The sequence below is a fragment of the Pristis pectinata genome, chromosome 9, assembly GCF_009764475.1.
Source record: "Pristis pectinata isolate sPriPec2 chromosome 9, sPriPec2.1.pri, whole genome shotgun sequence".
In the NCBI taxonomy this organism is placed as follows: Eukaryota; Metazoa; Chordata; class Chondrichthyes; order Rhinopristiformes; family Pristidae; genus Pristis; species Pristis pectinata.
In genome coordinates, this window is record NC_067413.1 from 66,048,843 (window position 1) to 66,071,568 (window position 22,726).

Sequence of the window (22,726 nt, forward strand, 5' to 3'; positions counted from 1 at the left end):
CAAGGGATAAATGTGGTGAATCTAATGTGATGGTATTTTGTATTTTAAAATGTAAGGAAATATGATATATCAATACACAACATAGAAGGTGCCCCTATGGCCCATTGTGCCCATGTTGGTTCTTGGAACCATCCATCAATCCCATTCCCCTTTTCTTGTAAACTTTTCTTTAATTAATGCTCATTAATTGCCGATTCTTCCATCAACTACCTACTTGAGTGGTCATTTACAGTCATCAATTAACCTAACAACCAGTGGAGACACTTCCAATTAATCTCACTTTTTATATCAATGCTCGCACATTACCGTCTCCCCCCCAATGGAAAAGAAAGTACCAAACTTGCATACCTTTGGTACTGCTTTTGATACAGTACCTCTACAGCATAAATAACATCCAGATTCTTTCACTACAATTAATGGAGCCATAAATCTTTCTTTTCTGTTCTGTCTAATCTTATTGGCTGCTTTGTCACTGAAATACCATTGCTCAATAACACTGGCTTTTAAACCCAAGCCTAAAATTTATGGAAAGATGGAGAGGGACTGTGTCTTTTAGTGGCTTGGAAGTCTAATGACTGGGTATATTGTGGCCCAGCTGGATTTAATGACGGGCCCTTTTTTGAATTTTTCTTTATCATTTTATATTCTGGAGCTGGCTAGGTTGAAGGTTGGGAGGCTGGCAGATTACAAAGCCTGCTGGAGAAGGTCCCAACTCGAAATCAGAAAGGGAGAGAGGTGGTGGGATGCGTGGAGGGTTGTAGTGGAAACCACAGGGAAACTGAAGCCTGGGAAACGTGTTTGTCATGAAAGGCATGCAACCTTCTTTGTATTTGGTCTATTGATTGACTTGTCAAGAGCAGGATATTTAAACATACTGGTTAAAGCCAAAGTGAGCACTTTTGTGGCAGTTTACAATTCAAATTTAGCCCACCTCTTTGAAGTCAATTCAGCCTCCATTTAGCTTCTCTTTCATCTCCCCTATGCTTTCTTTAAACATGATGCACCCATGATGCATCTTACAAAAATATTCTTCAATTCTGTTCCCACTAAACAGATGACAAAATCTTTCTTCCTAGCCTTATCCTCGCTGAGCAAAAAGCTGTCCTCTCAGTTTTGGAAAGTATCAGTTTTTGTTTCGAGGTTGAAATGTGGTGGTTTTTCCACTTGAGTCCATAAATGTGTTCTCGACTTTCAAAGCAATTGTCAGTCCCTCTTGCAACTGAGACTTTAAGTCTCTTCAAATAAAGTTCACAGCATGAAAACTACCCAAAGTAACAAAAGGTACACTTTTTCGTACCATGGAGCCTTCTCCCTTCTCAGTCCCTCTATAGACTTTGACACCGTCCTCCACCAATGCTTCTCCTCAACAATCTAAAAATAAAAAGAACTGGCTTTTTTGTTTGTACCTAAGTGTATCCTGAGCATTTCAAACAAAGTTCATTCCACTTTGTGAATTTCTAGGAGGTTTAATCTTTTGCCTTCTGATCACTGACAGCAAGTCTGTAGTTCTACCTCTTCACCACCTTTCTTCATCAATTTACTTAAATTATCTGTCACCATCACTGGATGAACTACATTTTCCTCAATTAAACTTTAAGAAGAACAAGCCATTACTCCATTCTTTTCCCTGGTTACCTTTTATGTCTAAACATCTGCACTTTGTCAAATCTTTGATTTTTCTGACCCCATCCTCTTCCATACAGATTTTATATTTCTATCTCCATAAAATCTAGTGCCTGTACTACTATTCAGCTCATGTGGTTCTAAAGCACTCTTCCGTACCACAGGAATAGTCAAAACTCAACTGATATGTTTTCCTGACTGAACTTCCATCTGTCAAGCTGAAATTTCAGCTCATGCAAAACTGTTTCCCAGTTTGAGATTTAGCTCAACTACTTCCTTTTTTCCTTTATAATGTTTCCTCGCATGCAAGTGTGCTCCACCTATTTTCAAACTATGATGTGGTAAGTTATCTTTTTGGGCAAAATCACACTTCTAACATTTTTTTTGTTTCTTGGATTAAAAAACTAGGAGCGTGTGCCATTCATTTATTATCTTCTGAAACATTGACTTCCAGAATGCTGAAATAAATGAGCTTGAGCCAGCATTGAATGGAAAAAGGCACAGTATTTTTAGCCTGTTAACAGGAAATGCTCAGTCTATTAACTCAGCTCTTGCTGTTGCAGTTTGGATACCAGCTGTCATAGAGTTAGTTTAGAACTAAGCTTGAGGATGGATCTGGTAAAAAAAAATTATTCTTACTGCTCTTGATGGTTACTGATGTGTGTGCTGGATTGTGCTTACTTGCAGCTGGTGGTTTCAAAGAGAACTGCCAGCTCAATATCTAGCAAGTCTTGGACTCCTGCACGTGTGTGTTAAAACATGAATTCAGCAGCAGATTACCAGTGTGCTGGAGGAGCTGATTGCAGTTTGCATCTGACCCTTAAGCTCTGTGCTGCAAAGTATCAATTTATAAATGACAACCCTGTGATAACAGGTAAATGCTGAGTTAATTTACTATTTATTTGTTAGTATCTGAATATCATAATTTTATGTAAATTATTTTGTATTTTAATCTATTGAAATAGTGTTTAAGTGTCTCTGACCAACAGCAACATTTAGAAAATGTTTAAAGACTTTTAAAAATGTGGGCTGTGTAAAGTCCGACCACTCTGTGGGTAGTTTCTCAGTGGTCTAGTCGGTACTCAAAGTGCTCCACCGCATCTCTCCACATGTGGACATTAGTATGTCGGTTCTCTACTTCTGGAAAACTGAGACCAGACATGTGGGAACAGTAGAAGGTGTTTCCAGGAAGCGAGGCAGGTTCAGGATTATCTGGTCTTGTGTCTTAATATTTATAAGGGGGAAAAAAACATTGAATGCTTTGATCCTCTGATACAATTTCTGCTTGAACTTGCTTCCTGCTGGTCAAAGCAATAACCTCATACTCTTCATTTAATGCAATATTCTTTTCTGACCTCCACATTCATGCAAACCTGTGGCACTGCAGATCTTGTCCTCAAGCCAAAAATATCGCTGAATGAGAAGCATTCCCTCACTGAGAGCTTATGGTCATCTTCATTTTACCTCGATTGAAGCTGAGAGAAAAGCATAAATTCCCTGAATTTTTTTAAGATTGCACATGTTAGTTGATTCCCAGATGAACTTAATTTTATTCCAATTTTTCAAATGATAAAAATGGAAACTTGTTTTTTCTTAAATAAAAAGGATTATTCAGGTGTATTAGCATGTTGGAATTTGGAACCAATTGTTTAAGCAATTGACGATCAATTTTAAGCTTTCAATTTAATGGTATACAATTTTTCATTATTGTGCACAGTACGTATTTTGCTCAACCCCATGTGTTCTTCAGGAGAGAAGTTAATTTTGGATGCAATTTCCTCTCTCTCTGATGTCCATAGAATTCCATCATTAGCCAAGGAAATGCAGTTAAAACAGAAACAAGATTGTTTCATCATCCTCTCAACCTGCAGGTGGGGCACATACTCCATTTCTAGTCAATTCATGATGTGTAATTTTGTGTTAATTTAATCAGGTTTCAGCTAGACACAAAAGTAAATTGTCTTATGCAGGAGGGTGATGAAGTATTGCACAGTTTCTTTTTATCACATCTCTTACGAAAGATTTTGAAGTGCTTCATATGAGATTTGCAGTGATTAGTGAATTGAGACATAGAAATAGGAATATAGAAAAGTACAGCGGAGGAACAGGCCCTTTGGCCCACCATGTCTGTGCAGATCACAATGCCAAATTAAACTGATCCCATGTTCCCAAATTGAACTGATCTTGTAAACTGGTCCATATTGTTCTATTCCCTGCCTGTTCATGTTTCTGTCTAAATGCCTCTCAAATGTTGCTTTCATTTCTGCCTCCCCCACCTCCTCAGCCAGTGTGTTCCAGGCATCTTCCATTCTCTGTGAAAAAAGAAACATGGTTTGGAAATCTGCTTTAAATTTCCCCCCTCTCACCTTAAACCTATGCCCTCTAGTATTTGCCATTTCCACTCGGGGGTGGGGGGGCGGGTAGGGGGAAGAAGATTTGACTATCTACCCTGTCTTTTCCCCTCTCATCCTTCTATCAGGTTGCCCCTCAGTCTCCGACATAAGAGAGAAAGCAATCCAAGTTTGTCCAACCTCTCCTTTATAGCTTATTACTCTCTAATCCAGGCAATATCCTGGTGAACCTCCTCTGCACCCTCTACAAAGCCTGCACGTCCTTCCTGTAATGTAATGACCAGAACTGCACACAGTACTCCAAATGTGGCCTAACCAAAGTTTTAAATGGTTGTAACATGACCTCCTGACTTTTATACTCAACACCCCAACCAATGAAGGCAAATATGCAAATTGCCATCTTTACCACTGTATTTACTGGTGTGGCTACTTTCAAGGAGCTATGGACTTGCATTCCAAGATCCCTCTGTACATCGGTACTCCCAAGAGTCCTGCCATTTAATGTATACTTTCCTCTTGCATTTAACCTTGCAAAGCATGATACCTCACAGTTGTCTGGATTAAACTCCACCTTCCATTTCTCTGCCCATATTTTCAACTGGTCTATATATCCTACTGAATCCATTGACAACCTTCCTCACTATCCAAAACTCAACTAATTTTCATGTCATCTGCAGACTTACTCATCAACCCACCTACATTTTCTTGTTTAAAAATTGCCATATTGAATGAGGCATGGAACTCGGATTATTGATCATCTGTTTGCGTTGTTGGATTTTGTTGTAGCTTTTTGGTGAATAGTGTATTGTTTTTAAATTATGTTTAGAAAATAATTTTAAGAAACTAAGCTATCCATTGAAAATCCCAATAATGGAACCGACATATTCAAAGAACAATCAGTTCTCTGAGACTGGCAGTCGAGGAGGGCTACAGGTCAATCAAGGTGTCCAGTTATCACACATCTCCTGCCCTCCATGTCTTCTCCTTGTTATGTTTGTGAGGTTATTGTTAATGCACTGCTTTTCCACATGGAAGGGTTTTACACGCAAGCCTTTGTCTACATTCACCCATTGGCCAACCATCATCATCATCCTCGTCCTGACAGGCTGGGTATGAGGTGTTGAAAGGTCTACTATTGCTTGTATTTCTTGTTTTTATTATTTGTAGAAGCCTTGGAAGAGAGCATAATTGGCAGGAACTCCATCTTGTGCTTTGGTGATCGACTAAGCTAAATTAACTTCCAATTATTTTTGAGTTTTCACTTTGCCATGGTTGATTTGAATTTTAATAATTACCAACTGGATTCAAAATTATTGTTTTATATTTAACAGCACAAATTGCAAAGGCTACTCACAACATTTTATTTTTCCCTTCAGTCCAAAAGTTTGACCAGTTCCAAATGACCATACACCATGGATACTGAATTCTATTGTGACGAGGGATTTTAATTGGAGTAGTTGCCTTAAAATGTGTTAAGACTTTTTTCAGAGAAAAAATAAATTCAAAACAGTCAAAGAAGGATTTGGATTGACATAGAGATTGATGTGAAGGTTTCTTCACTGTAATATTCTAGATTACTATTTCAAAATCTTCAACAAAGATACCTTTGATCCATATGAGTTCAATGCCTGTGATGCAGGGTCATTAAGAATAAATGGGAAAGGGATCTGTCCATTTGGGCTCAGGAAGATAAGAATGGTATTAGATTGAAAGAAAAGTCTTATTTTTTAGCAAAGAATAATAGTTGGCCTGAGGATTGGGATAATTTTAGAAACCAACAAATGATGGCTGAAAATTGAAAGAGGGAGGAAATAGAACAAGTATCTTAAGTATATTATGTTACAGTATTTTATGTTACAGAAGAGTATTAAAAGTAAACACTGGCCCCTGAGAACCTGAGGCACTGGAATTAATGATGGATGTGTGGCGACTCACCGTTTAGTCGGGCGAACCGGTTCGGCAGTCGGGTCGCGCGGCGTCGGAGCGACGAGGCCCAAGATGGTGGCGGGCCTCGTCTTTCCGAGTGACGGGGAGAATCCACGCGCGGGAAAGTCTTGATGACGTAGTACTTATGTCATTGCCGGTTGTTTTGGGCGGGAACATTCTCCCTTAAAGGGCCCGCGCAAGGCGGGAAAATAAACCAGTTCTTGTTTGGCAATCATCCGACTAGCGTCTTGTTTTATTCCGCGGTAGCAACCGCTACATTGGTGACCCCGACGGTCCAAACGGCTTTTGGACCTGCGCAATGGACGACAGCGCAGCAGCCAACGCAGTGGCCCTCAAGCTGCCCACCTTTTGGACACTTCGGCCCAGCGTCTGGTTTGACCAGGCCGAAGCGCAATTCCACCTTCGGCAGATCACCTCCGACTCCACGAAGTACTACCATGTGCTTAGCTCTCTGGACCAAGAGACAGCTGCCCAGGTTGGAGACTTCATCCAGTCGCTTCCGGAGGAAGATAAGTACCCGGCTTTCAAAGACCTTTTGATCCGGACCTTCGGCCTCTCCCGTCGTGAGCGCGCCGCCCGCCTGCTTCATCTGGATGGCCTGGGGGACAGATCCCCATCCGCCCTAATGAATGAAATGCTGGCATTGGCCGAGGGACACAAGCCATGCCTGATGTTCGAACAGGCCTTCCTCGAACAGCTCCCCGATGACATCCACTTGTTGTCAGCTGACGCCGACTTCAGCAACCCCCGTGAGGTGGCCGCCCAGGCAGATGTCCTGTGGAGGGCCAAGCGCGAGAGCGTTTTGTCCGTCAGTCAAATCACCAGGCCGCGAACCCAACGCCCGCCTCGCCCGGCCCCAGCAACCGAGCAGCCACGCCCCAGGAACGCAGACGACGACACGGGTGATCAGCTGTGCTTCTACCATCAGAGGTGGGGTGCGGAGGCCCGTCGATGCCGCCCACCCTGCAAGTTTCAGGGAAACGCCAGGGCCAGCCACCGCTGATGGCTACGGCGGCTGGCCACCGACAGAGCCTCCTCTTCGTTCAGGACAAGAAATCTGGACGGCATTTCCTCGTTGATACTGGAACGGAGGTCAGTATTTTGCCCCCGACCGGCCGCGACACTCGTGACAGGCCACCAGGTCCTCTACTCAATGCCGCCAACAGTACAACGATACGGTCTTTCGGCACCCGTACACTTCAATTACAATTTGGCAGCAGCCGTTTTACCTGGACCTTTACCCTTGCCACCGTCGCCTGACCACTCCTAGGAGCCGATTTCCTTTGGGTCCACAACCTGTTAGTTGACCTGCGAAGGAAGCGGTTAGTCCACTCTAGCACTTTCCAGACCTATCCCCTGGGAGAAATCAGCCCACCAGCCCCGCGCCTGGACTCCATTTCCCTTTCTGGCGACGATTTCGCCAAGCTCCTAGCCGAATTCCCATCAATTTTGGCACCTTTGTTTACAAATTCTAGGCCCAAACACGGGGTACGACACCACATCATTACTACAGGACCACCCCTTCATGCCCGAGCACGACGATTACCTCCAGACAAGCTCCGCCTGGCAAAGGAAGAGTTCCGTCACATGGAGGAGCCGGGGATTGTTCGCAGGTCAGACAGCCCCTGGGCCTCCCCCCTGCACATGGTCCCCAAAGCCACCGGAGGGTGGAGGCCCTGCGGCGACTACCGCAGGCTGAATGACGCCACCACCCCGGACCGCTATCCCATCCCTCACATCCAGGACTTCGCAGCGAAGTTACACGGGGCCCACATCTTTTCCAAAGTGGGCCTCGTTAGGGGATACCACCAAATCCCGGTCCATCCGGATGACATCCCCAAAACTGTGATTATCACCCCATTCGGCCTGTTCGAATTCCTTCGGATGCCGTTCGGCCTTAAGAATGCCGCGCCGACCTTCCAGAGGCTGATGGACGCGGTAGGCCGAGACCTGGACTTCGTGTTCATTTACTTAGACGACATACTAATCGCCAGCCGTAACCACCAGGAACACCTTTCCCACCTCCGCCAGCTGTATTCCCGCCTCCGTGATTTCGGCCTCACGATCAACCCATCCAAGTGCCAATTCGGACTTGACTCTATCGATTTCCTCGGCCACAAAATCACCAGCGACGGGGCAACACCCCTACCCGCCAAGGTGGACGCTATCCGCCATTTTGCCTGCCCCGACACAGTCAAAGGCCTACAGGAATTCCTTGGGATGGTCAACTTTTACCATCTGTTCATCCCTGCAGCAGCCCATATCATGCACCCTCTGTTCTCGCTGCTGGCTGGTAAGGGCAAGGACATCACCTGGACTGACGAGGCTGCGGCTGTTTTCGTTAAGGCCAAAGACGCCCTGGCAGACGCCACGATGCTTGTACACCCCAGGACTGACGTCCCGACTGCCCTCACGGTAGACACGTCCAACACCGTGGTGGGTGGGGTACTGGAACAGCTACTCGAAGGCCGCTGGCAACCCTTGGCATTTTTCAGCAAGCACCTTAGACCACCCGAACTGAAATACAGCGCTTTTGATCGGGAACTTCAAGCACTGTATCTGGCGGTCCGGCATTTCCGATACTTTCTAGAAGGCAGGCCTTTCACCGCTTTCACCGATCATAAGCCTCTGTCCTTTGCCTTCTCCAAAGTCTCCGATCCCTGGTCAGCTCGTCAGCAGAGACATTTATCCTACATTTCCGAATTCACAACTGACATCCAACATGTCTCTGGAAAGGATAATGTCGTTGCTGATGCCCTTTCCAGACCAACCATCCACAACCTATCCTTGGGTGTCGACTACACGGCCCTAGCTGACGCATAGCAAGCCGACGACGAACTGCCCAGCTACAGAACCGCAGTCTCGGGTCTGCAGCTCCGAGATTTCTTGGTTGGTCCAGGTCAGCGGACCCTACTTTGCGACGTTGCGACGGGTCAGCCCCTCCCTATAGTCCCTGCAGCCTGGTGGAGACGCGTTTTTGACTCGGTACATGGGTTGGCGCACCCGTCCACCAGATCTACTGTCCCACTGGTTGCCAGCAAGTTTGTCTGGCATGGCCTGCGCAAACAGGTCAGTGAGTGGGCCAGGACTTGTCTGCACTGCCAGACGTCAAAAATCCAGCGACACACCAAGGTCCCGCCACAGCAGTTCGAGCCTACCCGTAGGAGGTTCGACCACATACACGTCGACCTCATGGGCCCTCTGCCAGTTTCAAGAGGAGCCCGGTACCTCCTTACCATCGTGGACCGGTTCACGAGGTGGCCTGAGGCAACCCCCCGACTGACATCACAACTGATTCCTGCGCCCGGGTGCTGCTCACAACTTGGGTCTCACGTTTTGGTGTTCCGGCCCACATCACTTCAGACAGAGGCACCCAATTCACTTCCAGTCTCTGGGCTGCATTAGCGAACCTGCTAGGGACGCAGCTGCACACCACCACGGCCTACCATCCTCAGTCAAACGGGTTGGTGGAACGTTTTCACCGCCATCTGAAATCAGCCTTGATGGCCCACCTGAAGGGTCCTAACTGGGTTGACGAGCTGCCTTGGGTCCTGCTCGGCATATGCACTGCCCCCAAAGAAGACCTCTGCACTTCATCAGCCGAGCTTGTGTATGGGGTGCCCCTAGTTGTCCCCGGGGATTTCATACCTGCCCTTCGGGACCAAGGGGAACAACCCCCAGCAGTCCTACAAAGACTGCGCGAGAAGCTTGGCAACTTGGCCCCGATTCCCACCTCACGGCACGGTCAAGCCCCATCCTGCCAGCCCAAGGAACTACGAGACTGTAAGTTTGTTTTTGTTCGCAGGGGCACACCTCGGGCGCCATTGCAACGACCATATGAGGGACCGTTCCGAGTCATACGGAATAACGGATCCACCTTTATTTTGGACATTGGAGGCAGGGAACAGGTTTTCACGGCGGACCGCCTCAAACCGGCCCATTTGGATCTGCAACAACCTGTCGAGGTTGCAACGCCGCGACGCAGAGGCCGGCCCCCTAAGCGGCAGCTGGCACAGCCCGCGGACCTTGGGGACTGTATCGCTGGTTCTGGGGGGGGGTTGTGTGGCGACTCACCGTTTAGTCGGGCGAACCGGCTCGGCAGTCGGGTTGCGCGGCGTCGGAGCGACGAGGCCCAAGATGGCGGCGGGCCTCGTCTTTCCGAGCGATGGGGAGAACCCGTGCGCGGGAAAGTCTTGATGACATAGTCCTTATGTCATTGCCGGTTGTTTTGGGCGGGAACATTCTCCCTTAAAGAGCCTGCGCAAGGTGGGAAAATAAACCAGTTCTTGTTTGGCAATCATCCGACTAGTGTCTTGTTTTATTCCGCGGTAGCAACCGCTACAGATGATTAGAAAATGACAAGATGTGAATGAGATATCTTCATCAGTAAAGACATACAAAATGTTAAAAATTGTAGGAAATGGGCAAAGGAAGCAAGAAAAGAGTATTAGAGAAAAAGTACTAGGTGAACGATTTGGACCTAAAGGCCGACAGATACCCTGTACATGAGAGCCTGCATTCCAGAATTCCAAATGAAGTGGTTGCAAACACGGCAGATGCTTTGACTTTGATTCCCAAAATTTATTTGCTGCTGGGGTAGCTTCAGGAGACTGGAAAGCTGCAAGTGCAGCTCTACTATTCAAGAAAAGATGGAGAGAGAAGGTGGTTGGTAACAGGCATTTCCCCAGCGTAGGAGACTCCAAAACTAGGGGGCATAGGGTTAGGGTGAGAGGGGAAGGATTTAAAAGGGACCTGAGGGATAACTTTTTCACGCAGAGGGTGGTAAGAATATGGAATAAGCTGTTGGAGGAAGTGGTTGAGGCAGGTACAATAGTATCCATCTAAGAAGCAATTGGACAAGTATGTGGAGGGATGAGTCTTGGAGGGATATGGGCCAAACACAGGAAATTGGGACTAGTTGGGTGGACAACGTGGTCGGCGTGGTTGCTCAATGAGAGAAAGTAGGAAACTAGTTAGCCTAATATTACTTGCTGGGGAAATGCTCAAGACTATTATTCAAGAAGTAACAACAATTCAGTAGGAAAATCATCATAAATTCAAGCAGCATCAATAAAGTTTAATGAGATGCAAATTGTATGTGACATATTTATTGGAATTCTTTGAGGTTGAGACTGACAAAGGAAATGCTTCAAGGATGTTCTTAAAACCTCGGTGGGGGGGGCAGGGGGAATGTAACATTGTCAATGACTCGTGGGAATCCCTGGTTCATTACCTTAATGAAGGTAATGCATCTGAGATGGCACTGAGAACCTCAAATCTCTGAAATAATGAAGAATCTGAGTGAAAGTGGTAGATGGAATAGCTCACCTGCTGTGCCACTCGCCCACCCATGCATCAAGCACCATCTTGCCCACATTGTGGCCATCTGCAGATCCTGCATTGGCCTTGTCAGCCACCTCGGAACCTTCAGAACTAGAGTGAAGATGACTTGCTTCCATCTCTGTGAAGAACTAGGATGGTAGATGAAGGGGTATCAGTAGATCTAGCATATTTAAATTTTAAAAATGCATTCAAAAGAAGTGGGTGAATTAATAATACAGTTGAAGACCAAGCTGAATATAGTACACTTCAAAGGAGATGCGGAAAATGGATAAATGAATCATTTTCAGGTTGGCAAGCTGCACCAGGAGAAGAGTGATGATGCTTTCTAGGAGTGTTCAGAATTTAAAAAATGGCTCTGTATCCGAGATTGATGCAGCCGGAAATGTGTACCAGGACTATTTCTGACCTGTCTGCACTCTTTTGCGAGAATTCCGGTGGCAAAAAGAGTAATTGTACCATATTCAGGGGAGCACATGCAGTTAACATTAAACTTCCCTGCCTGTTATCCAGTTTGTGATGAATAGTTGGGTCCTGGCAATGAGAAGCCGAAGAGGTGAAATGAAAGAGGGGTCTATTCTCTCAGCAGTCGGCAATTTTATTTGGAAATTTGTACTTTTGCACGAATCTGGAAGATTTTAGTCTATAAGTAACTGATAGATACAATGTAAAATTTAGCAGATAAATACATTATATTAACAACTCTGGCATGAAACCTTAATGATGAAAGAATACTTCTCTGATAGCTTCAGGAAATAATAGGCCTAGATTCTTAGCTTTTAAGTGTATTCATTATTTAGATATACATTACTTCTTCTGTAAATATCCCAGCTGTGATCAGGATCTTGCATGATGACAAGCAACTGATGTGCTGTTAATACAATAATTGTTTTCAGCTGGTATCTTCAGACTAAGAGCTCAATATATGAAGAGTGAAATACTGTGGCTGTGATAAATTTAGAGTTTGCTGTTGGCATACTGTGGGTGTTCTGTATATATAAATCAACGTAATTTGTCACAGAGCTGAGATGCATTGGGACATATTATGCCCACCCTAAAAATTGTATTCCAACTAGAAGCCGAACAAAAATTTTTTTTCTTGACAACCACATCTTGTAATACTTGGTTTTTGCTTGTATTTTCCTGAGGGAATTACATCAATTTGCTGTTTGGGCCAGTTTAGAATGTTAAAGAGAAGTGACAAGGTGGAAGTGCAAGAGAGTGAAATGGGTAATGATTCTTCATTCGCCCACTTCCTCCATCTCTGTCATATCTGTTCTGATGATGGGACTTTGCATTTGGATCTCACTGAGATGTCTTCCTTAACCTGGGTTTTCCCTTTGTCATGGTTGGCCTTGCTCTTGACTGCATTTGTTTCCCACATCTGTAATCCTGCTGCTACTTCTAGACAGAAGAAGGATACTGTTCCTCTCGTACTCACCTTCCACCCCACCAATCTCCACATTCAATGGAGCATCCTTCACACTTTGCTATCTTCTAATCTTCTATGGACTTCAACCACAAGATGGATCTTCACTTACCCAACCCTCCCCTTTCAGCACTGAACATAGAACAGTACAGCACGGTACATGCCCTTCAGCCCATGATGTGCTGACCTATGTAAACCTACTCCACAATTAATCTAACCCTTCCCTCCTACACAGCCCATAACCCTCCATTCTTCTTGCATCCATGTGCTTTTCTAAGAGTCTTACAAACATCCTTATTATGTCAGCCTCTACCACCACCCCCAGCAGTGCGATCCAGGCACCCACCACTCTCTCTGTAAAGAAAAAAAAACCTACTTCTGACATCTCCCCTAAACTTTCCTCCATTCATCTTAAACAGATGTCCTCTGGTATTGGCCATTGCCACCCTGGGAAAAGTGCTGGCTGTCCACTCTATCTATTCCTCTCATAATCTTATACACCCCTATCAAGTTGCCTCTCACCATCTTGCTTCAAAGAGAAAAACCCTAGCTCGCTCAACTGTTCCTCATAAGACATGTCCTCTAATCCAGGCAGCATCCTGGTAAATCTCCTCTGCACCCTCTCTAAAGCTTCCACATCCTTCCTATAAAGCGGTGATCAGAACTGAACACAATACTCCAAGTGTGGTATAACCAGAATTTTGTAGAGCTGCAACATTACCTTGCGGCTGTTGAACTCAATATCTTGACTAATGAAGACCAGCACACCATGTGATGCCTTAACCACCCCACCAATTTGTGCAGTAATATTGACCCCAAGATCCCTCTGTTCCTCCACACTGCGAAGAATCCTGCCGTGAACCCTTCAAGTTCGATCTTCCAAAGTGTATCACTTCATACTTTTCCGAATTGAACTCCATCTGCCACTTCTCAGCCCAGCTCTGCATCTTGTCTAGATCCCAATGTAACCTACGATAATCTTCCACACTGTCTACAACACCTCCAATCTTCATGTCATCTACAAACTTACTAACCCACCCCTCCACTTCCTCATCCAAGTCATTTATAAAAATCACAGAGCAGGGGTCCCAAAACTGATCCCTGGGGAACACCACTGGTCACAGACTTCCAGGCAGGATACTCTCCACCTACTACCACCGTCTGTCTTCTGCGGGCAAGTCAATTATGAATCCACGCAGCCAAGTCTCCATGGATCCTGTGCCTCATGACTTTCTGGATGAGCCTACCATGGGGAACCTTATCAAACACCTTAGTAAAATCCATATACAGTACATTCACCGTTCTATCTTCATCAATTTGTTTTGTCCCCTCCTTGGGAAAACTCAATTAGGCATGACGTGCCCCTCACAAAACCATGTTGACTATCCCTAATAAGACAATGCTTCTCCAAATGTTCATAAATCCTGTCCCTAAGAATCCCCTCCAATAGTTTGATGTAAGACTCACTGGTGTATAATTTCCAGTATTATCCCTATTACCTTTCTTGAACAACGGAACAACATTTGCCATTCTCTGATACCACTCCTGTGAGGAGGGAGGATGCAAAGATCATTGTCAATGCCTCAGCAATCTTTTCCCTTGCTTCCTGCATACAGATAGGGCAAATCAAGTTAGCAGTAATAGTATGGAGGACAATTTTTGTCTTCATGAAAGAATACACAGAAATCTTGTCTGGAAATAGCCGAGAACAAGTGGTCGAGAGTGAATGAATAGCTGAAAGAAATTCGCAATAGTTATGAAAAGAAAAATGGGAAAATTACTAGGACTGAAAACTAATAAATGCTTAAGATCTTGTGACCGTTTTTCATCACAGTTTTGAAAGAGGTAGCTGTGGTGAAAGTGAATGAACTGATTGTCATCTTCCAAAATTCCACAGTATGGAGAATGGTTTTGACAGATAGGAAAGTAGACAGTTGTAAACCCCACTGTTTAAGAAAGGAAAGAGAGAGAAAATGAAGAAATCTGGATTAGTTTGGCTGACATCTGTTATTTAGGAAGTACAAATTAGAAAATAAAACAATTGGGCACAATTGATGTGGATTTATGAAAGGGAAATCATATTTGACGAATCTAAGTGTTTTTTGAGCAACTTGTAGAAAAGATAGGGATGGTTGGGGGGAGACAATGTGTTCTATTTGGATGTTGTTTGGAATTATGTTGGTCCCTGGTGAGACCATACCTGGAATATTGTGTCCATATCTGGAGACCGTTCTGGATTGCATGCTGTTTTCCATGTAATCCAGTATTGCAGCCTAATAAATTGGCACCCAATTTCTAGATATATTTGGTGCTGCTTCTGGCATATCATTCCAAACTCCTTGTTGAACTTGGGTTAGTTCCCTTGTTTGTTTGTAGAAGTTGGGCAAGTGATCTACTGTGAGGATTCAAGTGGTGGAATGATTTCTCCTCCTCCTCACGAGGAGTAGAAAATCGAGTAGAAAATGTACAAGAAATCGAGGTATGACCTTCGGAAATCTATCAGGGATGCCAAGAGGCAATACCAACTCAAAATAGAGTCCCTGACCAGCTGCCAGTTATGGCAGGGCTTACGTGCCATAACAGGCTACAAGACAAAGTCTGGCTGCGTAGCTAACAACAGCGCATCCCTTCCTGATAAACTTAATGCATTCTATGCGCATTTTGAACAAAGGGGAAGTGGATTGTCACCATCCACCCTGACAGCCACCAACGCAGCTGGACCTGTGATCACAGTGGAGGATGTAAGATCAGTCTTCCAGAGAGTGAACACGAGGAAAGCACCTGGCCCAGATGGTGTCCCGGGCCGCGTGCTCAGATCTTGTGCTGATCAGCTGGCAGAAGTATTTGCGGACATATTCAACCTCTCCCTGCTTCAGTCTCAGGTTCCCTCCTGTTTTAAGAAGACCACTATCATCCCGGTACCAAAGAAAAGCAAGGTAACATGCCTCAATGACTACTGACCAGTGGCTCTGACATCCACCATCATAAAGTGCTTTGAGGGGTTGGTCATGGCACGCATCAACTCCAGGCTACCAGACAATCTGGACCCATTGCAATTTGCCTATCGGCGAAACAGGTCTACAGCGGATGCCATCTCCCTGGCCCTACACTCAGCTCTAGAGCATCTGGACAGTAAAGACACATATGTTAGACTATTGTTTATTGACTACAGCTCTGCCTTCAATAATTCCAAGCAAGCTTGTCACCAAACTCCGAGACCAAGGACTCAACACCTCCCTCTGTAACTGGTTCCTTGACTTTCTAACAAACAGACCACAATCAGTGAGGATAGGCAGCAATACCTCCGGCACGATTATTCTCAACACTGGTGCCCCACAAGGCTGCATCCTCAGTCCTCTACTCCCTATACACTCACGACTGTGTGGCCAGATTCTGCTCTAACTCCACCTACAAGTTTGCTGATGATACCACCGTTGTAAGCCATATCTCAAACAGCGATGAGTCGGAGTACAGGAAGGGGATAGAGAGCTTAGTGGAATGGTGTCATGACAACAATCTTTCCCTCAATGTCAACAAACCAAAAGAGCTGGTCATTGACTTCAGGAAAGGGAGCGGTGTACATGCACCCGTCTACGTCAATGGTGCTGAGGTCGAGAGGGTTGAGAGCTTCAAGTTCCTGGTAGTGAACATCACCAACAGCCAGTCCTGGTCAAATCACGTAGATGCCACAGCTAAGAAAGCTCACCAGCGCCTCTACTTCCTCAGGAGGCTAAAGAAATTTGGTTTGTCCCCTTTGACTCTCACCAACTTTTATAGATGCACCATAGAAAGCATCCTATCTGGATGTATCACGGCTTGGTACGGCAACTGCTCTGCCCAGGACTGCAAGAACCTGCAGAGAGTTGTTGACATAGCCCAGCGCATCATGGACACTAGCCTCCCCTCCTTGGACTCTTGTGTCTTTACCTCTCGTTGTCTTGGTGTAGCAGCCAGCATAGTCAAAGACCCCACCCACCCGGGACACTCTCTCTTCTCTCCTCTTCCATCGGGTAGAAGATACAGGAGCCTGAGGGCATGTACCACCAGACTTAAGGACAGCTTTGACCCCACTGTGATAAGACTATTGAACGGTTCCCTTATACAATGAGATGGACTATGACCTCACGTCACTTGTTGTGACCTTGTACCTTATTGCACTGCACTGCACTGTACTCTGTACTGTTACTGTTTTCACCTGTACTACATCAACGCACTTTGTACTAACTCAATGTAACTGCACTGTGTAATGAATTGACCTGTACGATCGGTTTGTAAGACAAGCTTTTTACTGTACCTCGGTACAAGTGACAATAATAAACCAATACCAATATCAAGGAACACATTTCTGCCTGGATGCCCAACTTTGAGCTACCTGATCTATCTCTTTTAGCACTGTGATGGTGCCACATGATGAAGACAGGACCTTCTTTCAACATGGACGTGGTCATTTCTACCAATGCTGTCATGGGCAGATTCATCTGCAACAGGTCATTTACTGAGGATAAGGTCAAGTAGTTTGCAACCTGACAGCTGTTTTTGGGGCAATAGTTTGCAAAATGCTGGAGGAACTCAGCAGGTTAGGCAGCATCTGTGGAGGGAACTAAACAGTCGATGTTTCAGGTCGAGACCCTTCATCAGGACTCTGCCAGCTTGGTTAGTGGTGGTACTACTGTGCCGTTATTGGTTATGTGCATTGAAGTCTCCTACCTAGAGTACTCTATTATTCTTGGTTTTCTTAGTGCTTCTTCTAAATGTTGTTTCACAAAGTCAAGAAAAAAAACTGAGTGAGGATGCATGTTGGTAAGCAGGAGGAGATTTTTATTTTGGCTGTGTTTAACCTGGTGCAATAATCCTTCATTGTGTCTCGAGTGAAGTTGGGGATATCCAGGGGCAGTCTCTGGTGAGTTTATCCTGCCAGTGGGACAGGATATACCGAGAGGTTATGAAGGCGGATCTGGTTCAGAGACCTGGGCAATGTTGAGAGGATGCTTTAAAAAAACAAACTGGTGGAGGGAATCAGTGGGTCAGTAACATCAGGGGGCGGGGGGGGTGCGGTTTGGTGCTGGGGGGCAAAGTAAGGAATTGTTGACATTTCAGGATCGAGACCCTGCATCACCCTGATGAGAGGATATTCCCCCTCATGGGGAAATATGGAACTGGAATATATAGTTTCGGAATAAGGAGTTGCACATCTTGGATGGAGCTAAGGTGGATTTTTTTTTTCCCCCCTGAGGGTCATGAATTTTTGGAATCCTCAGCCCAAGTGTGGAAGTTAAATCATCTATCTCAAACTTAAATATATTCACATTTTTTGGGAGCCAAGTTTATAGGGTAATAAGGGAAAGTGGAATTAAGACAATGCAATTAGATGAGCAAATATATAATTAAATAACAGAAATGTCTTCTGGGACCAAATAGCTTGCCGTTGCTCCTATTTCTTAAGTCATTATGAAGTCCGAAATGAACTGAGCTGCATGCACTGTTCGGTTCTGTATCTGGCTCAGTTGCATTCCATGTTCTGCCATTAAACCTGCGTGAATGGTTCACTACATTTGTGTGCTGTGAAAATACAATGGACTGCCAATGAATCAACAGACAGTACTTCTGAAGGGTAAATATAAATCTGGGAGACTGACCATTTAGAGGCCATTACAGCATATTTTGTTAACATCATTTGCCAAGAGATCCAGGTGGTGATAGTTTGTAAGTTGTACCAATATGCAAGTTTCTCACAGTCATAACAATTGAAGTAGATGGATGCCAGTTTTTGCATTAGCTGTGATGGCATTTATGAATGAAATAATTTGAGTTGCAAGTAAGCTGGTTCTATTTTAAACTCTGAAGCTGCCACTAGCGCATTACCCATTCAAGGTTTGGAGTAGTCTAAAAGTAAATAATTGGGTTTCTACTTTCCCTTGCAATATTTTTGCTCATATGTTATTGTAAAATTCTTGCCGAAATATTAGTTTAGTTTCAGAAAAGGTGGAAATGCAGATTTTTTTTCCAGAATTAAAGGCATTGAGTACACACTTGTTTTGTTGATCTTGCAAAACAGCTTTAATATGGTCAGCAGATAGGGCTTTTGGGAAACATCAAGCTCAAATTTGGCTATCCCTAAACAAAAAAGAATGATTTGCCATTCATCTACTTAAGTCTCATTTATTGTGATGATCGTTTCCAGCTCTTTTCCCATCTGCACTGGAGTCATAAAGTATTTCAAAAGCAAAAAAAAATACAGATGTTGGAAGTCTGAAATAAAGAAATGAAAAATACTCAGCAGATCAGGCAGTATCTGTAGTGAGAGAAACAAAGTTAATGTTTCAGGTCAATGATCTTTGATCAGCAAGGGGACAAGTTAGAAATGAAATAAACATTAAATTGAAGATAATGGGTGCAGGGAGCTGGGGGTGGGGGGAGGTGTTAATTGGCAATGGTGGAGTGGGATTGTGGTGGGATAATGGGGTTGTGAGAAAGAACCAATTGGGAAGTCTTTCAAAGAGTGAAGACTAAAACAGATTGAATGATTCAAGTGATGGTCAATCTGGTGGAAAATGGTAGGTATAGGTACACCTGGAGGAAATCTGAAATAACGTGAGGAGAGAGAAGAAGAAAAAAAATGAAAGCTGGAACTGAGGTACAATACTGGAATGGCTGATTGTTTGCAGTTGTTGAATTTGATTTGGTGTAGAGTATTTTGTTCTAGCTCGCACCTTGCTTCAAATATTGTTTGTCTCAAAGCTTTCAGGAATTTGAATAAAAGGAGTTTAAATGGGATTAGGTCACAACATGGCAGCTAGTGAATTTAAACTAAGTTTATCAAATAATCTGAAATTTAAAAATTAGTATCAGTACTGGTGACTATGAAACTGCCAATTGTCATAAAAGAAGGTGCCTCATTTATAGTTGCTCGATATGAGTGCTAAATTCCCAAAGCAATATGAAAGCTGTGGTTCTTTATAAAAAACATTTGACTAAATATGGTAGCAAAGGACACTAGTAAAATAAGTAAGTATAAATGGAAATTGAGAATTTTTTTCATGGCTAGAGTCACACTTCAAAAGTATTGCTGTGATTTTTGGAGACTTATCATCTCAGCCCCCAGACATTGTTGCAGGAGTTTCTGAAGACAATGTTATCGGTCCAACAATCATGAGTTTCTTCATCAATGATCTTCTCTCCATCAGAAGTGGAGATATTGGCTGATTTTTGCACAATGTTCATCTCCATTCACAACTCCTTGAATAATGAAACAACGCAAATGCATGTGGTTCTGGGCAATGCTGAGTGTTGAACTGAGAAGTGGCAAGTAAGACTTGACCCACACAAGTGCCTGGTAATGACCATCTTCAACAAATTCCCCTTTCAGCAAAAACATAGGGATCCTATTGTTAGAAACATTGAGTAGTCAGTACTCAGCATGGAAGAGCATATAAAGAACGAGGGTGAAATTTAAAAAGTAATGTTTACAAATTAAATTATTGGCATGCAAAATTAAGCACATTCCCAAGATATTATACAAAAAGGGAAAGAGGATGACAAAAAGTTTTTTTTTTAAAGAGTTGAGAAAGGTTAGCCTGGCCATGGGGGTGGAATATAAGAATCTGAATCAACATGAATACTTGGTATTTATTGTTTTAAAAAAAAATACAAGAAGCACTTCAGACGTGGAAGTTCAGGAAAGTAACCAAAATTTTGGATGTGAGAAACTGCAATGAAATATTAAGAAGCCTAACATTTCTAAACCAGAGAAAGCTTAGATCAATCAGCCCAGATCAAATTTGAGAATTTCAAAGTAGGATATGGTATAGGCTGTACCCATTATTTTCCAAGCCTGTTTGGTGCACCTTATTGCTCTGCACTTTGTCTGTAGCTGTGACACTTCACTCTGTACTGTTACTGTTTTTACCTGTACTACATCAATGCACTCTGTACTAACTCAATGTAACTGCACTGTGTAACGAATTGACCTGTATGATCGGTTTGCAAGACAACTTTTTCCACTGTACCTCGGTACAAGTGACAATAATAAACCAATACCAATGCCAAAGAATTGACATATTACTAATTCGGTACTGTTCGTTGAAAAAGCAGAAAAGCCTTGACAAAGTAATTACAGGCCTGTCTTCCAAATGCTGGAGGAGGAACATGTTGTTGGAGAAAATAATTCTGAAGGACAGCTTAAATCATTGTTTAGAAGCCCAGTTTAATCAAGAATATCCAACATAGATTCAACAAAGGCTGTGTCAAACATTAGAGCCACATTGACTCTACAAGGCTGTTGCTGGGGCTGAAGAATGTAGATTTTGGGATAGATTGACTAGCTTATTTTAGATACAGCCTTAACTTTCTAGCTCTCAGAGTAATTTGAGATTTCAGTCAACAGTTATGGATAATGTGATAGTATGATAAGCAAGTGTAGAATTTTATGTACAGTAATATATTGACATTTATCAATAATTATACATTAAGACTTAAATACAAACTGCAAAATTAATGACCATACATTTGCTGATGGGGTTTAATTGGGTCATGACTTCATTTATTCATTACTGGGAGGTGAATGTTGGTGCCAATCCTGACATTGCCCCTGTACTGAGAAGGCAGTTATGAGTCAACCACATATGTGGGTCAAATCACATGTAGACCAGATTGAGTAAAGCTGGCAGATTTCTTTCTGTAAAGATTATTAGTGAACTAGATGGTTCCAGGTTACTGTTACCGAGACTAAATTGGTTGATTATCATCACATGTACTGAGGTACAGTAAAAAACTGTTTTGCATGCCATCCATACAGATCATTTCATCACATCAGTGCATTAAGATAGTACAAGGTAAAGCAATAACAGAATGCAGAATAAAGTGTTACAGTTGCAGAGAAAGCGCAGTGCAAGTATACAATAAGGTGCAACGCCATGATGAGTTAGATTGTGAGGTCAAGAGTCCATCTTATCATATTCTAGTGTACCGTTCAATAGTCCTATAATAGCGGGGTAGAAGCTGTCCTTGAGCCTGGTGCTATGTGCTTTCAGACTTTTATCTTCTGCCCAGTGGGGGGGGGGGGGGGGGGGGCAGGGGGAGAAGAGAATGTCTGGGGTGAGTGGGGTCTTTGATTTTGTTGGCTACTTTACCGAGGCAGCAAGAGGTGCAGACAGTGTCAATGGAGGGAAGACCAGTTTCTGTGATGTGCTGAGCTGTGTCCGCAACTCTGCTGCCTACCCTTACTGATTGTGGTCTATTGATCAGGAAGTCAAGGATCCAATTGCAAAGGGAGGTTTTGAATCTCGGGCCTAGGAGTTTGAAGATGAGTTTGCTTGGAATTAGTTTTGAAGGCAGAGCTTGTAGTCAATGAATAGTTGTCTGTCGTAGGTGTCTTTACTATCCAGATGCTCCAGATATGAGTGTAGGGCCAGGGAGATGGTGTCCGCCATTGACCTGTTTTGGTGGTAGGCAAATTGCAGTGAGCCAAGGTTGTCTGGGAGGTTGGTGTATATGTGTGACATGACCAGCTTCTCGAAGCACTTCATGATGGCAGATGTCAGAGCCAGTAGGCGGTAGTCATTAAGGTACGTTACTTTATTTTGCATTGGTACTGGAATAATAGTGGTCTTAAAGCAGATAGGATACTCATATTGAAGTAGGGAGAGGTTAAAAATATCTGCAAATACTCCTGTCAGCTTATCTGCATAGGATCTAAGGACATGGTGGGGACTCCATCCGGACCGGATGCTTTCCACATGTTCACCTTCTAGAAGACTGACCTGATGTCTGCAATGGTGAATATGGGTACAGGTGCATTGGAGGCTGTCAGGGCAGGTGGTGACATTCCCCTTCGGTTTAAAACATGCATAGAATGTGTTAAACTCATCAGGAAGGGATATGCTGTTGTCAACGATGCTGCTTGACTTCATTTACTAGTCCATTATAGCATGTAAGCCCTGCCATAACTGATGGCTGATCAGGGAAGTTCCAAATTTATTTAATTTGTTAAATTTGCATTCCTCACTTGCTGTGGAACATAAAAGCTTATGTAATAAAA

The 22,726-nt window shown here is 43.8% G+C and overlaps 1 protein-coding gene and 1 long non-coding RNA gene across 6 annotated transcripts in view; one reads left to right on the top strand and one right to left on the bottom strand.

Annotated features, from left to right (window-relative positions):
• trappc9 (trafficking protein particle complex subunit 9) overlaps positions 1-22,726 on the top strand; it is a 460,625-nt gene that overhangs the window by 151,325 nt on the left and 286,574 nt on the right. The window lies entirely within an intron of this gene.
• LOC127574288 (uncharacterized) overlaps positions 1-22,726 on the bottom strand; it is a 29,923-nt gene that overhangs the window by 6,586 nt on the left and 611 nt on the right. The window contains exon 2 of the long non-coding RNA XR_007956894.1: positions 11,250-11,392. This is a non-coding gene — a long non-coding RNA (uncharacterized LOC127574288). The remainder of the gene's footprint in view (positions 1-11,249; positions 11,393-22,726) is intronic.